This window comes from Chaetura pelagica, unplaced genomic scaffold, assembly GCF_000747805.2.
Source record: "Chaetura pelagica isolate M959 unplaced genomic scaffold, ChaPel_1.0 scaffold119, whole genome shotgun sequence".
NCBI classification, from domain to species: Eukaryota; Metazoa; Chordata; class Aves; order Apodiformes; family Apodidae; genus Chaetura; species Chaetura pelagica.
Genome location: NW_009954406.1, coordinates 428,680 through 439,454, shown reverse-complemented (window position 1 = coordinate 439,454; position 10,775 = coordinate 428,680).

Genomic DNA, 10,775 nt, shown 5'->3' with positions numbered 1-10,775 from the left:
TTTTTACTAAAATCAACAGTAACTTAACTGATCAACTACGGGTCCTGCTGAGTCTTGCTGGTTCTTGGTCTAGCTTGTCCTATGCCTATAGCACAGGATCCTTAGCTTCAGACAGCACTTCTGTCCTCCTGCAGCCTCCTGCCCTTCCTCCAGCCCTAGCCTGGTCTAATCTTAACTTATTCAGGTTCTTTACATGGATGGTACACAACTACCTACAGCATGGTTAATCTCTCCTGATGTTCATCATGGAGACATCAGTTTAAAGAGCGAACTTCCCTGGTGTGGTCACATGTCAGAAAACACTGGTGTGTGCTCTTCCTCTGCCAGCAATGCAGACACAGAGACCCTCAGGGCTGTCTTCATCCTTGCAGTGCTTGTTACAGACATCAGCAGCATGACAAATATTTGTTGGTGTTTTCAAGTTAAGTGGTTTTGGTTTCTGTTTCCGTGACAGCAGCAGTGCATGGCATTGGCACAGCCAGTTCTGCCACTGCCCTGTGGAAGTGGAGCCTCTGCTGGCACCCCAAAAGCAGCCAACAAGCTGCAAGTGCCTCCACCTGTGTGGACTCTAAAGCCCAAAGAAGGGACCACCATCCTCCATGCAAGGTTGTCAGTGCTCCCCAGGAGGGTCTCCTGGTGGCCGGTGTCAAGATGAAGACAGCCTGGAAAAGTGATTGTGACATCTCCACAAGCAGACATCTCCAAGCCTTGAAGCCATGATCACTGTCTGGTCTGAAGACAGAACTTGAAGACAGGTCCTGGAGATCCTGACTTCATCCCTTAGCCTCAGTTCTCATTAATGAAATGTCTGTTTAACCTGCTACTAAATATTTCATTATCTTGTAATTGTTATTTTACCTCTTTAAATAAGTCTTAGGTTTTTTCTTTTGAATGAATTCAAAATACATTTTTCAAAGTGAGTGTCCTCACTTTTCAGGACAAAATATTCTGACTTCTGTGGTGAAATTGTTTCACAAAAGTGCTGTATTTGTGAAGGATTTTCCTCATTCAAAACTTGCTGTTAAACATCCTTCTTCCTTAAGCCTTCTCCCTCTATACTGCTGGCCAGACAAGTTAGACAAGTTCAAGCTGTAAGTCTGGATGGATTCTGGTGTCTTGACTTTTGCAGATGTTTGCCTAAAGTGAGCTGAAAGCAATTCAAGAAAAGCATCTGTCTTTGAGAAGCACACTGTGCCTTCATCTGCTTCTTGACCCACACAGAATATAGCTCCCTTCTCATTTTTCTTTGGGTATCTTCCAGCCCTGCTCTATTTTCCATTTCATCTCCTTCAGCAGTGTGACTAAGCACCTCTTGAGGGTTGGTTTATGACATGGTCAGTTCATTTGAGTTGATAATTTCTGGGAGTTACGCAGCTGGACTCATGTTTTTAAGTTTCCCTTTACCCCATAATTTTTTTTCCATTGGAATGGCTCAAGGAAATGCACACAAGCTTAAAATCTGCATGTGGTTTTACTTGGAAGGAGACATTGACTTATGTGTTTCTAGTCTGTTTCTACAACAAGAAAGTTATTTTGAATTCTGTGCAGAGCTTCCCTGACATGTGCAAAAGTGAAGATCTTGGGCAATTACAATTCCAGCTAGAAAGAAATGGGTTCTGAGCAGTTTTGGAAAATTCATGAATGTTCCTCTTTCTGCCATGAAGAATGACCTTAGTGGTCATCCTTCATGTTTCTAAGGTGCCTTCAGTCCCAGAAGCTACTCCCATATTCTGCTGTAGGCTTTCAAGGTGCATTAAAAAATATCTATTGCTGCACAGACCAATGCAACCTTTATGCCATGATTAAACGTGGTAAGACTGACATGTTGGATGTAAGGGAAAATGTCTGGGTGAAATGCAGGTCAGACTACTAGGGAAAAGAAAAAAAGAAAAGGCAGAATAAGGGCAGATTGACTGCTGGAGGTGCAGTCTTCTGCTGCCTTGGCTTGGGCTGGACAGTTCAGGCAAGTCTACCTTTGATCCTGGACTCTCTTGGTTGGTTGGTTGGTTGGTTGATTAACTACCCACACACTGATGTCAGTAGAATTATGTGTGAGGCTAAATTAGATGAATAAGTGTTTGCTAAACTGTACCTTTGGTCTATACACTCTACTGAGGAGCATATGAACAATATTGTTGTGGGTAGCTGGAGTCCCAGCTCTGAGTCATACCACTCGATGAAATAGAAGGTGTTCTCAGTGGGAATAAAACAAAGTTAAGCACAAGAGTCTAGTTTCTCATCTCTTCAGTGTACCCAGGCCCATTTGCTTCTAATTAAACCTATTTTTCTTCCCACAGCTGCAGTTTCCCATCAGAAGTTCCTGGGGCACCTGGGTGATAACAGCTCTCGTGTGTTGGCCTCTCCCTGGCAGGGCTGGGAGCCGTGGGGCTGGTTGCTGACTCTCAACTCCCTGGCCAGGGAAATCACAGCCTTCCTTTCATCAGGAAGTGAGTGCACTTTCCTTATCTCTGTCTGTAAATCAGAGAACTTCAAGAAGTTGCTCCATGTGTTTCTTAATTGATCGGGTTTGTGTAGTACTGTGAGTCTGAGTGAAGGTTGCTGACTGGTTTGGGTCTGCAAAGACACTCAGGGAGCTGGCTGGTCCTGGGGGAATTGACTGGAGGAAGCGCCTGCCTATTTAAAGTAAGCATTAAATGCTTGTTGGCATCAAGGAAGTTTGTGTATTCGAGGATTTTTCAGGTTGTTCAGAGCCTCCAGGAGTTTTTTTATTTAGGTATGTAGTAGAGTTGGCTTTTCAAGTAGGTTGCTGTGGGATGAAGGAGGAGATTGAGCAATGTGTGAAATGTGGTTTATTTGTTGTCCCAGAAGGGACTCAAAATAGTGATTTGTGGTTTGGATGTGAAGTGTGAAGAGGTTATCTGGCTGACCTGGGATCACCTAGGGTATCTGCAGTAGGATAGGAAACAGCTCTCTGTTTTCCTGCATCTAGTGAGTATGAAACAGCAATGAACCCCTAAGTGAACTTTACTACAAAAGCAAATTCTTCTGTGCCTTCCTCCTTTTTCTGAGTTTTTGTAGGCTGCTGTCACCATATTCAGGGGTTATTCACTGCCTCTTAAACCCTGATTTATTACGTTGATATTAACTAACTCAAGAGCTATGGAGAATTTCTGCTCAAGTAGCAAAGGCTTTTCTTCCTATTTGAAAGTGAGTCAATGGATATGGAGGGACACTGTGGTCACAATCTGAGCATCTATGGCTTAATCACCAAAGAGTTTTTCCTGGACTGTATTTTTCTAGGCTTAGTATTGCTTACTGCTTGAAGGACTGGCAGGAAACTGAGTTTCCAGAATGAATGGAAGTGGCAGGTTTGGGTGGCTGTTATGCACAGATCTGACTGTGACCCGTAGGCAGTGTTGTTTTGTAACTGCTGAGAAGCAAGGCTGGTGGAAAAGAAACTGCTGGAGAGGTGAGATAAAGTGGATAATCTTCAACTGAGCCAAAGAACTGCAAGTCTGTGGCACCAAGTCAAATATCGTGCCTCTTTCAAGTGAGCTTTTAGTGTAACGTGGTCTGAGAAACCTGGCTAAAGTCTCTGTAATGAACTGCATTGGTCATCTTGCCTTTCTACTGCATTATTATTTTTTTTCCAACTGGGGGATACAGCACCCTGAAACATGATCTCCAAAAGGTAGAACAAAATTTGGTGGTAAAAGGAAGTCTCTAAGTGATTTGCACTAAGATATTTTTTTTTTTTTTAAATTAGAATTCATGCACTCAAACAATGATGCAATTAATTTAGAATGCTTATTAATGCAAAAAGCAGACTTTTGTATCTCAGGTATAAAAGGTATCAAAGTGAGTATTTTTACCACCTCCTTCCTCAGTAGGTTTCAGAATAGTCTTAAACCAAGAGAGGCCCCTGTAGCTTCTCTACAGCAGCCTCACAGGGATGTCACCACAGCAGGGACTGACTGAGAGTGAGAGCCCTGAGATTGTCTGTAATATAGTTATCAGCTTCTATTTTCCTTTATTAACCTCTGACCTCTAAATACCTGAGTTGCAAGTCCTGCTGAGACATGGCAAAGTTCTTTGATAACAGAAGAAAGCACAAGGGAAGTTAAAACTGCACTCTCAGTTGTCACCACCTTGTTGGCCAAAGGCGTGTGGTGATGGTCAGAGGGCAGGTGCTGAAAACACTATAAGGATTTTTTTCCAAGGAAAAGCTGAGCATGAGAATAAGGGGCAACGTGTCTGAAGATCAGTTTTGCTTTGCGTGCATTAGCAGTGTGTTAGAGAGAATGGAAGTTGGAAACAAAAATCTTTGACTTTCTGGATCTGAGGAAATATGGAGTTTATTATTTTCTGACATGTTTTTTTGGTAAGATGCATTTTTGTGGGCAAATTCCAACTTTGTTGTTGTTGTTAGTGAGTGCAATGTTAAACTACACACACAATTGTTGCTGTGCTAAACCAGTAAAGCAGCAGTATCTCCATCACAAATCCCAGCTCTTCAATAGTGGTCTCTTTGTAGCTTTCCCTCTCCCCCTCTACCTTCCCCCCTGACCCCTCATGTCTGGGGTTGTGGTTGCTCCTCACCTCTGCGTTACCAGCTTTGGCTGAGTGGGGTCATTCAGTTTAGGTTACTGTCTGCCAGGACAACTGCCTCAGGTCAGGGAATGCCCCAGGAGGATGGAGCAGACATGGCAACTCCATGCTCTATGACTCCTGGTCACTTTTTTTTGATAATGAGGACATGTCTGGTACTCTGCTTGTTTTGGTAAAGCCCCCTCAGGCCCTATGATACGTGGTGTAGAGGAGATGAATCTGTGGACTTCCCTTCTTCATAACTGTTGGAAAGTGTCTGAAAGCAATCAAGACTGGGAAACTTCTTATAAGCTTGGTTTCATAATTCACATCCCTCCAGCTGTCGTGAGGCAAGAATATGGACCTGGGTAATTAATTTTTCAGGTTTTTTTTCTGAAGTAGTCAGAACTGAAGTAATACTCTCCAGAAAGCATCAGTACTCTGTAGTGTCTGTTTTGGAGAGGTTGTGTCAAGCAGATATCCTGAGAATTTCTTTCCTGTTACTACTGTTCCATCAAAGCTTCTCATCATCCTACCATTCAGATAAACATACCATCAACTAATTCATCTCCTTGCTTCTTTAAATGCTGAAGTTAATCTGCAGTGCTGCTATGATCTTTCAAGGTCCCTTCCAATCCCTAACATTCTGTGATTCTGTAAAACTCTCTTAAAATATGTGGTGGTTGACAGATCAACTCTGATATTTGAAGGAAAAGTGCAATAATGTCAAGCTCTGAAAACATCTTGTAGCAATCACAAAAGTGGTGAGATTTGGGAGACAGAGTAAACTCCAGAAGCTGCAGTTGAAAACTGTTGAAGTTAAGAGGAGGGTTTCTGGTGACCTGTTAATCTCTGAGTCTGTCCCAGAATATGTTGGATTTTGGGGGTTGCAGTGCTGTGTGTACCCCCTGTCAGGAATGAATAGCATGTGGTCCTCATGGTGTGTTTAGCCTCTTCCACACGCAGCAATGGGAGCCCAAGTACCTTGTCCCTTATCTTGTGTGTTCGTCCCTCACTTGTCACTGTGTCAATTGTCAGCACTGCTAGTCTGGCTCATGTTTTAGATGGCCTCTTGACCTTTGACTGTTTAGTTGACATATCTGCAAATATGATGCTTTTGGTAGAGTTCCACATACTTGTGATCCAAAACAGAAGGAAAACTCCAGTGACTGAATGCAACCTATTGACATGACCTTAAAGATCATCTAGTTCCAACACCCCCACCATGGGCAGGGTCACCTCCCACTAGACCAGGTTGCTCCAAGTCCCATCAAGCCTGGCCTACAGCACTTCCAGGGAGGGGCCATCCATAAGGAATGTGATGAACTCATATACAATTTATGGTCAGTTTACAGAGTGAACTAAGATGGGGCATGTGACACAAACTAAGAGAAAGTCTGAGCCACACTTTCTGCCAGCTGTTGTGCTTCTTGCCTTCCAGGTTGGCCCATTATTTTGCAAGCTACAGCCATTAGCTTTTTTGGAGACTAGAACAGAACTAATGTAACATTTGTAGTTCTACATTCCTGAGCCTTCTCATCTGTGTCCCAAATCTGAGGGTAACACAAACCATTTGTTCCCTCTCAACTGTCTTCTACATTTCTGTGTGTTACTCTCCAATGAAGGGAAAAAATAGTTTGCATTTGAGTCTAAGTACCATTTAAAAGATTTATTGATCAGTTGAAAGAATGAATGATCATGGTTTCTGAACCTATTTCAGCTCAAGTATTTATTTTTTTACCACCTCCCCCCCCCATTATGCAATATGTCAAGCAGGAAAGTCCATTTAAAGAGAACACAATAACAAAAACACTCCCGGGAGGTAAGGCTGTTATAAAGGGCTGTCACTTGATGCCAACATGATTTTCCAGTCATCTTGAATACAAAGAGGGAGGGAACACAGAGCAGTCAACCATCTCAACAAGTGCTCATGAATTATGTTTTTCCCTCCCTTGGCCAGTCAAAAGCTCAAACTATTCATACACCTTCAGGCCAATTACTTGAAAAGCTATTTAGCCCTCCCCCATAATCCTCATCAGCACGTTTCTGTAGCTGAGGCACTTGTGGGCAGGACTCAGCAAGGCTGAGAGCAGGTGTAAGTTTCCCAGCTGCTGAGGAAGGGCAGAGCCATGAGCAGCCACCGCGCACATCGGTCCCTGCAACGAGAGGAACGAGCTGCTCAGAGCTCCGTGAGACCCAGCACAGTGATGTGGAGCTGGATAGGTCTTTTCCCATGTCCTCTCTCTCACGCCTCTCTGCAGAAACTCCAGGCCTACCAGAGGTGCCAACACACCAGTTTTTTATCTTCAACTGATATGCAAGTGTCTCCCTTCTATATATACCCTGGGTGAAACCAGCTAGGTTTATTTATAGTTGGTTTCCCTCCCCACCAATTTTTTTATCCTCACCCTTTCCAGCCTTTCATGAATCTTGGGTGCAAAATAAAAATAGCTTAAGGAAGAAAAAGCTTGGCCCTGAAACTGGTGGTGTTACTGGTAAGCACACTTTGGGTCTGGTGAGATCCTTGCAGCAGGGACAGTCTCAAGTTTTGGCAATGCTGCCAGTGCTTCTCTCATGTTAAATGTCACCCTGGTACACTAAGGCACCAGCTTCTCTGCTTTGAGCCTGAAGACATTTTCTTATAATAACTTCTCAGAGAGGTGACACTGGTCTAAGAAACTCAGAAATCTAGTTTCTGCTGCTCCCTGGAAGGTGGGAGGACTGGCACTGTGCCAGCTCAGTGATGTGAGCTGTACAGAGGCTTATCTGAACTTTTCCCAGTGGAAAAAATGCACTTCTTTGCTCCGGCATACATGGAAAGTATGGTGTGAGATGTTCAACAGCACTAACGACTTGGGTTGCATCTAGAGCCAACAGCATCCTGGTTTTTATCTGAAATAGTGTGGCCACCTGGACCAGGGTAAGGATCATCCCTCTTTACCTGGCACTAGTGAGGCTGAACCTGGAATCCTGTGTTCAGTTTTGGGCCCCTCACTATGAGAAGGACATTGAGGTGCTGAGAGTGTCCAGAGAAGGGTAAAAAAGCTGCTGAAGGGTCTGGAGCACAAGCCCTGTGAAGAGTGACTGAGGGAACTGGGGCTGTTAATCTGGAGAACAGGAGGCTGAGAGGAGGTCTCATAGCTCTCCTCCCTGAAAGGAGGTTCTAGCAGTGTGAGGGTTGATCTCCCAAATAAGAAGTGATAGAATAAGAGGGAATGGCCTCAAGTTGTGTCAGGGGAGGTTTAGATTGGATATTAGGAGGAATTTATTCCCTGAAAGTGTTGTGAGGCACTGGAACAGGCCACCCAGGGCAGTGGTGGAGTCACCATCCCTGGAGGTATTTAAGAGATGTGTAGATGTGGCACTTAGGGACATGGTTTAGTGGTGGACTTGGCAGTGCTGGGTTAATGGCTGCACTCAATGATCTTGAAGATCTTTTCCAACCAAAACAGTTATTTGATTCTATAAGGGCATAACTACACATTTGAGTGCAGCTGCTGGGCCAGAGCTTCAGAAATGCCAGTGTGGAAGAACTGACCCCATCTCCTTCAGGACAGGGACCAAATGCTGCTCCCCAGCTGCACTCAGAACAGTGTCCCTTGAGCCAACGTCTAGTTTTAAGCTGTTGAATAAGCCTCCTGACTTCAGTGAGGTGATTCTGAGTGCATGCTCAACGACTTTCTTGCAGAAGAGCCCTGAATCCTCTGGGAGTTCCCATGGGAGAGCACATGCATGTGTGTGTTGACATTGGGTAGGATAGGAGAGAACACCACAGACCCACCACATGCAGCTCTGCTTGCAAACTGCAACAGGGAGGTTTTGTAAGGGCAATGAATGCCCTCCAGTGGCAGAAAATAGGGAAACAGATCTGTTCAGTTTATTTTCCGTAATTGTTATGGAATTGCTGTATCTAGTTCAATTTCAGTTCTGGGATGTGTCCTGGCAGTGCAGGTGGGCAACCTTGGCTCTGGTCTTGCAGTTCACAACAGCACACAGCAAGAAGCTGAACTTTGGCTGCAATATTCAGCAGTAGGTACTTTTATAAAAGGCAGTGGAGCTCAGGATATTCTTGGTGATCAAATTGTGTTGGTGAAAGTCATATAATCATCTGTCCAGCTTCATGGGCTGCCTGTTGATGCAGCTGTTTTGTTGGAGTGTGTAGCAGAAGGGGGGTATCCAGCAGGCTCCACCCACCAGGTAGGGATGGGGGGGTTATGGGGTCTGAGTGCCTGAACCTCTTGCACTGTGAGGTTTTATGAAAGTGGTGGATTTTTGTTTTGTTTTGTTTTTGTTTGTTTTGTTTTTTTATTTATAAACAATGCTGTCCTAATGTGTCCAAGTGTATTTGTGGTTCAGAGAGATTAAGGTATTTCTTGCTGATTTACAATGTGGAAACATCCTTCAGAGGGCATCAGAGATGCTATCTTCATGTTTGTCATGGCATAATCCTCTTGTAACAAAGAGACAATGAGGGATGGAAATGTGCTTGATCCACTTTCCAAATTCAGAATGATGTTATGAATGAACAAGAAGCTTTTATGACCATAAACCAAAACCTAAAGAAGGGCTTGGATACCACCACAGTGCTGACCCCAATGTACTGAAGTGGTTTCACCAGCCTGCAGATCAACCCTGGTGTCTCAGCACTGCTGTCCTGGTTTGAGACAGGATAGAACTAATTTTATTTTTGTGATTTTACTTCTCAGTTGAGTCCCTTCTAAATAGCTGCAGTTGCTGAAATTAACAGCATGTCTTTCAGTCAGTGTCTGCCTCTAGGACTGATAACTCTGCATGTTTATAGTTATGGTGAGAGGATGGTATGTAGAACCAAGGCCACTGCTTGGGTCTGAAGAAAACATCTTATGCTTTGGAACCAGAAGGGAGTAAGGGGTCACACCTGCCACCCTCCTTTGGAGAGGAGTGGACCAGACTGATGACCAACGTTAACCAAACGACGTATCCTATCCCATACGTGTCATACTGGAAATACATTTCAGGCATCACTAGGGGCTCATGCTCTCTTTGTCCATGGCTGGCACCCTGGGAGGACTTCATCCTTTCATCTGCTTTTGATCCTGATCCCTGCACCACACCACTCCTGCACCCCAGCTCCCACCTGCCACTGACGCCAGGAGTCAAGACCAGGAGTTTTCCAGGGTCTGCCCTTCAACTTTGGTGTGACATGGGTGTTACTGGGGGAAGGAGGAGAATGCCATAGTACTTTTGTGTATATTTGTATATATTTCATTACTTTTCATCACTGCTGTCTCATTAAAGCTGTATAGTTTAGTTTCCAACCTGTAAGAGTCTCTCTCTCTTGTTCCCTCTCTTTTCCCTATAAGAAGTGGGGAGATGTGTTTGTTTAATTGCCAGCCCAGCATTAAACCATGACTGGGGAACTGCAGGTCACATGCAGCAGGGCTAAGAGATCATGTTTATGTCAGAAAGTCCATAACGCTTCAGTGTTGTCTTGGGACCAACAATTAGCTATGGGTTCATTAGAGAAAACAAACCCCTAAGCTGCTGGCTCTGTTGTTGCTGTGTCCCAAGTTTATGGACAGCAATACATGAGTCTGATCACACTTTGTTGGTGGGGTCTTTTTCTTGTTCCATGTTTCAGCTTGTGTTGATAGCCAGGCACGCAGTGCACAGCCTGCTCCCAGTACACACCAGTAGCCTGGAGGTGGAAAATTGGCCTCAGGAAGTGAGTCCTGCCCAGCATGTTTTCACTCTGAGTTGCCTTGGACTTCAAACATCTGGAAATCACATCAACATGAGCATCTTTAAAGACAAAATGAAGCAGTGCATTAGAAAAAAAATAATGAATAAATTATTTTTTCCATGTGAAGCACAGCCCTTACAAATATTCTGGAAATATCCACCTCAGAAAGGGCAGATCCCAATGTGTCTTTTCTGGTTGTCCTCTGCCATGGCCCCATGTTTGATACGCTGGGAAAATAATGATCTTGATCAAGGCCTGTTCAGTTGGCTTTGACAACTTCACCTTGTTATTTGCAACACTTACAGTAAGTCTGCACTCAAAAAACAAAAGCTGATACCCTGAGCTCTTAAGTAATATTTTTAGGTGATACTGAGGCTACTCTTCTGGAAAAGAGATTAACCCATGCTATGTGTACTTATGTGAATATTGGCACAGGCAAAAGAAGTAATTTGTACTCTAAATGACCCTGAATGTTGTCACTGGAAATACTGCTTTTCCAGAAAGA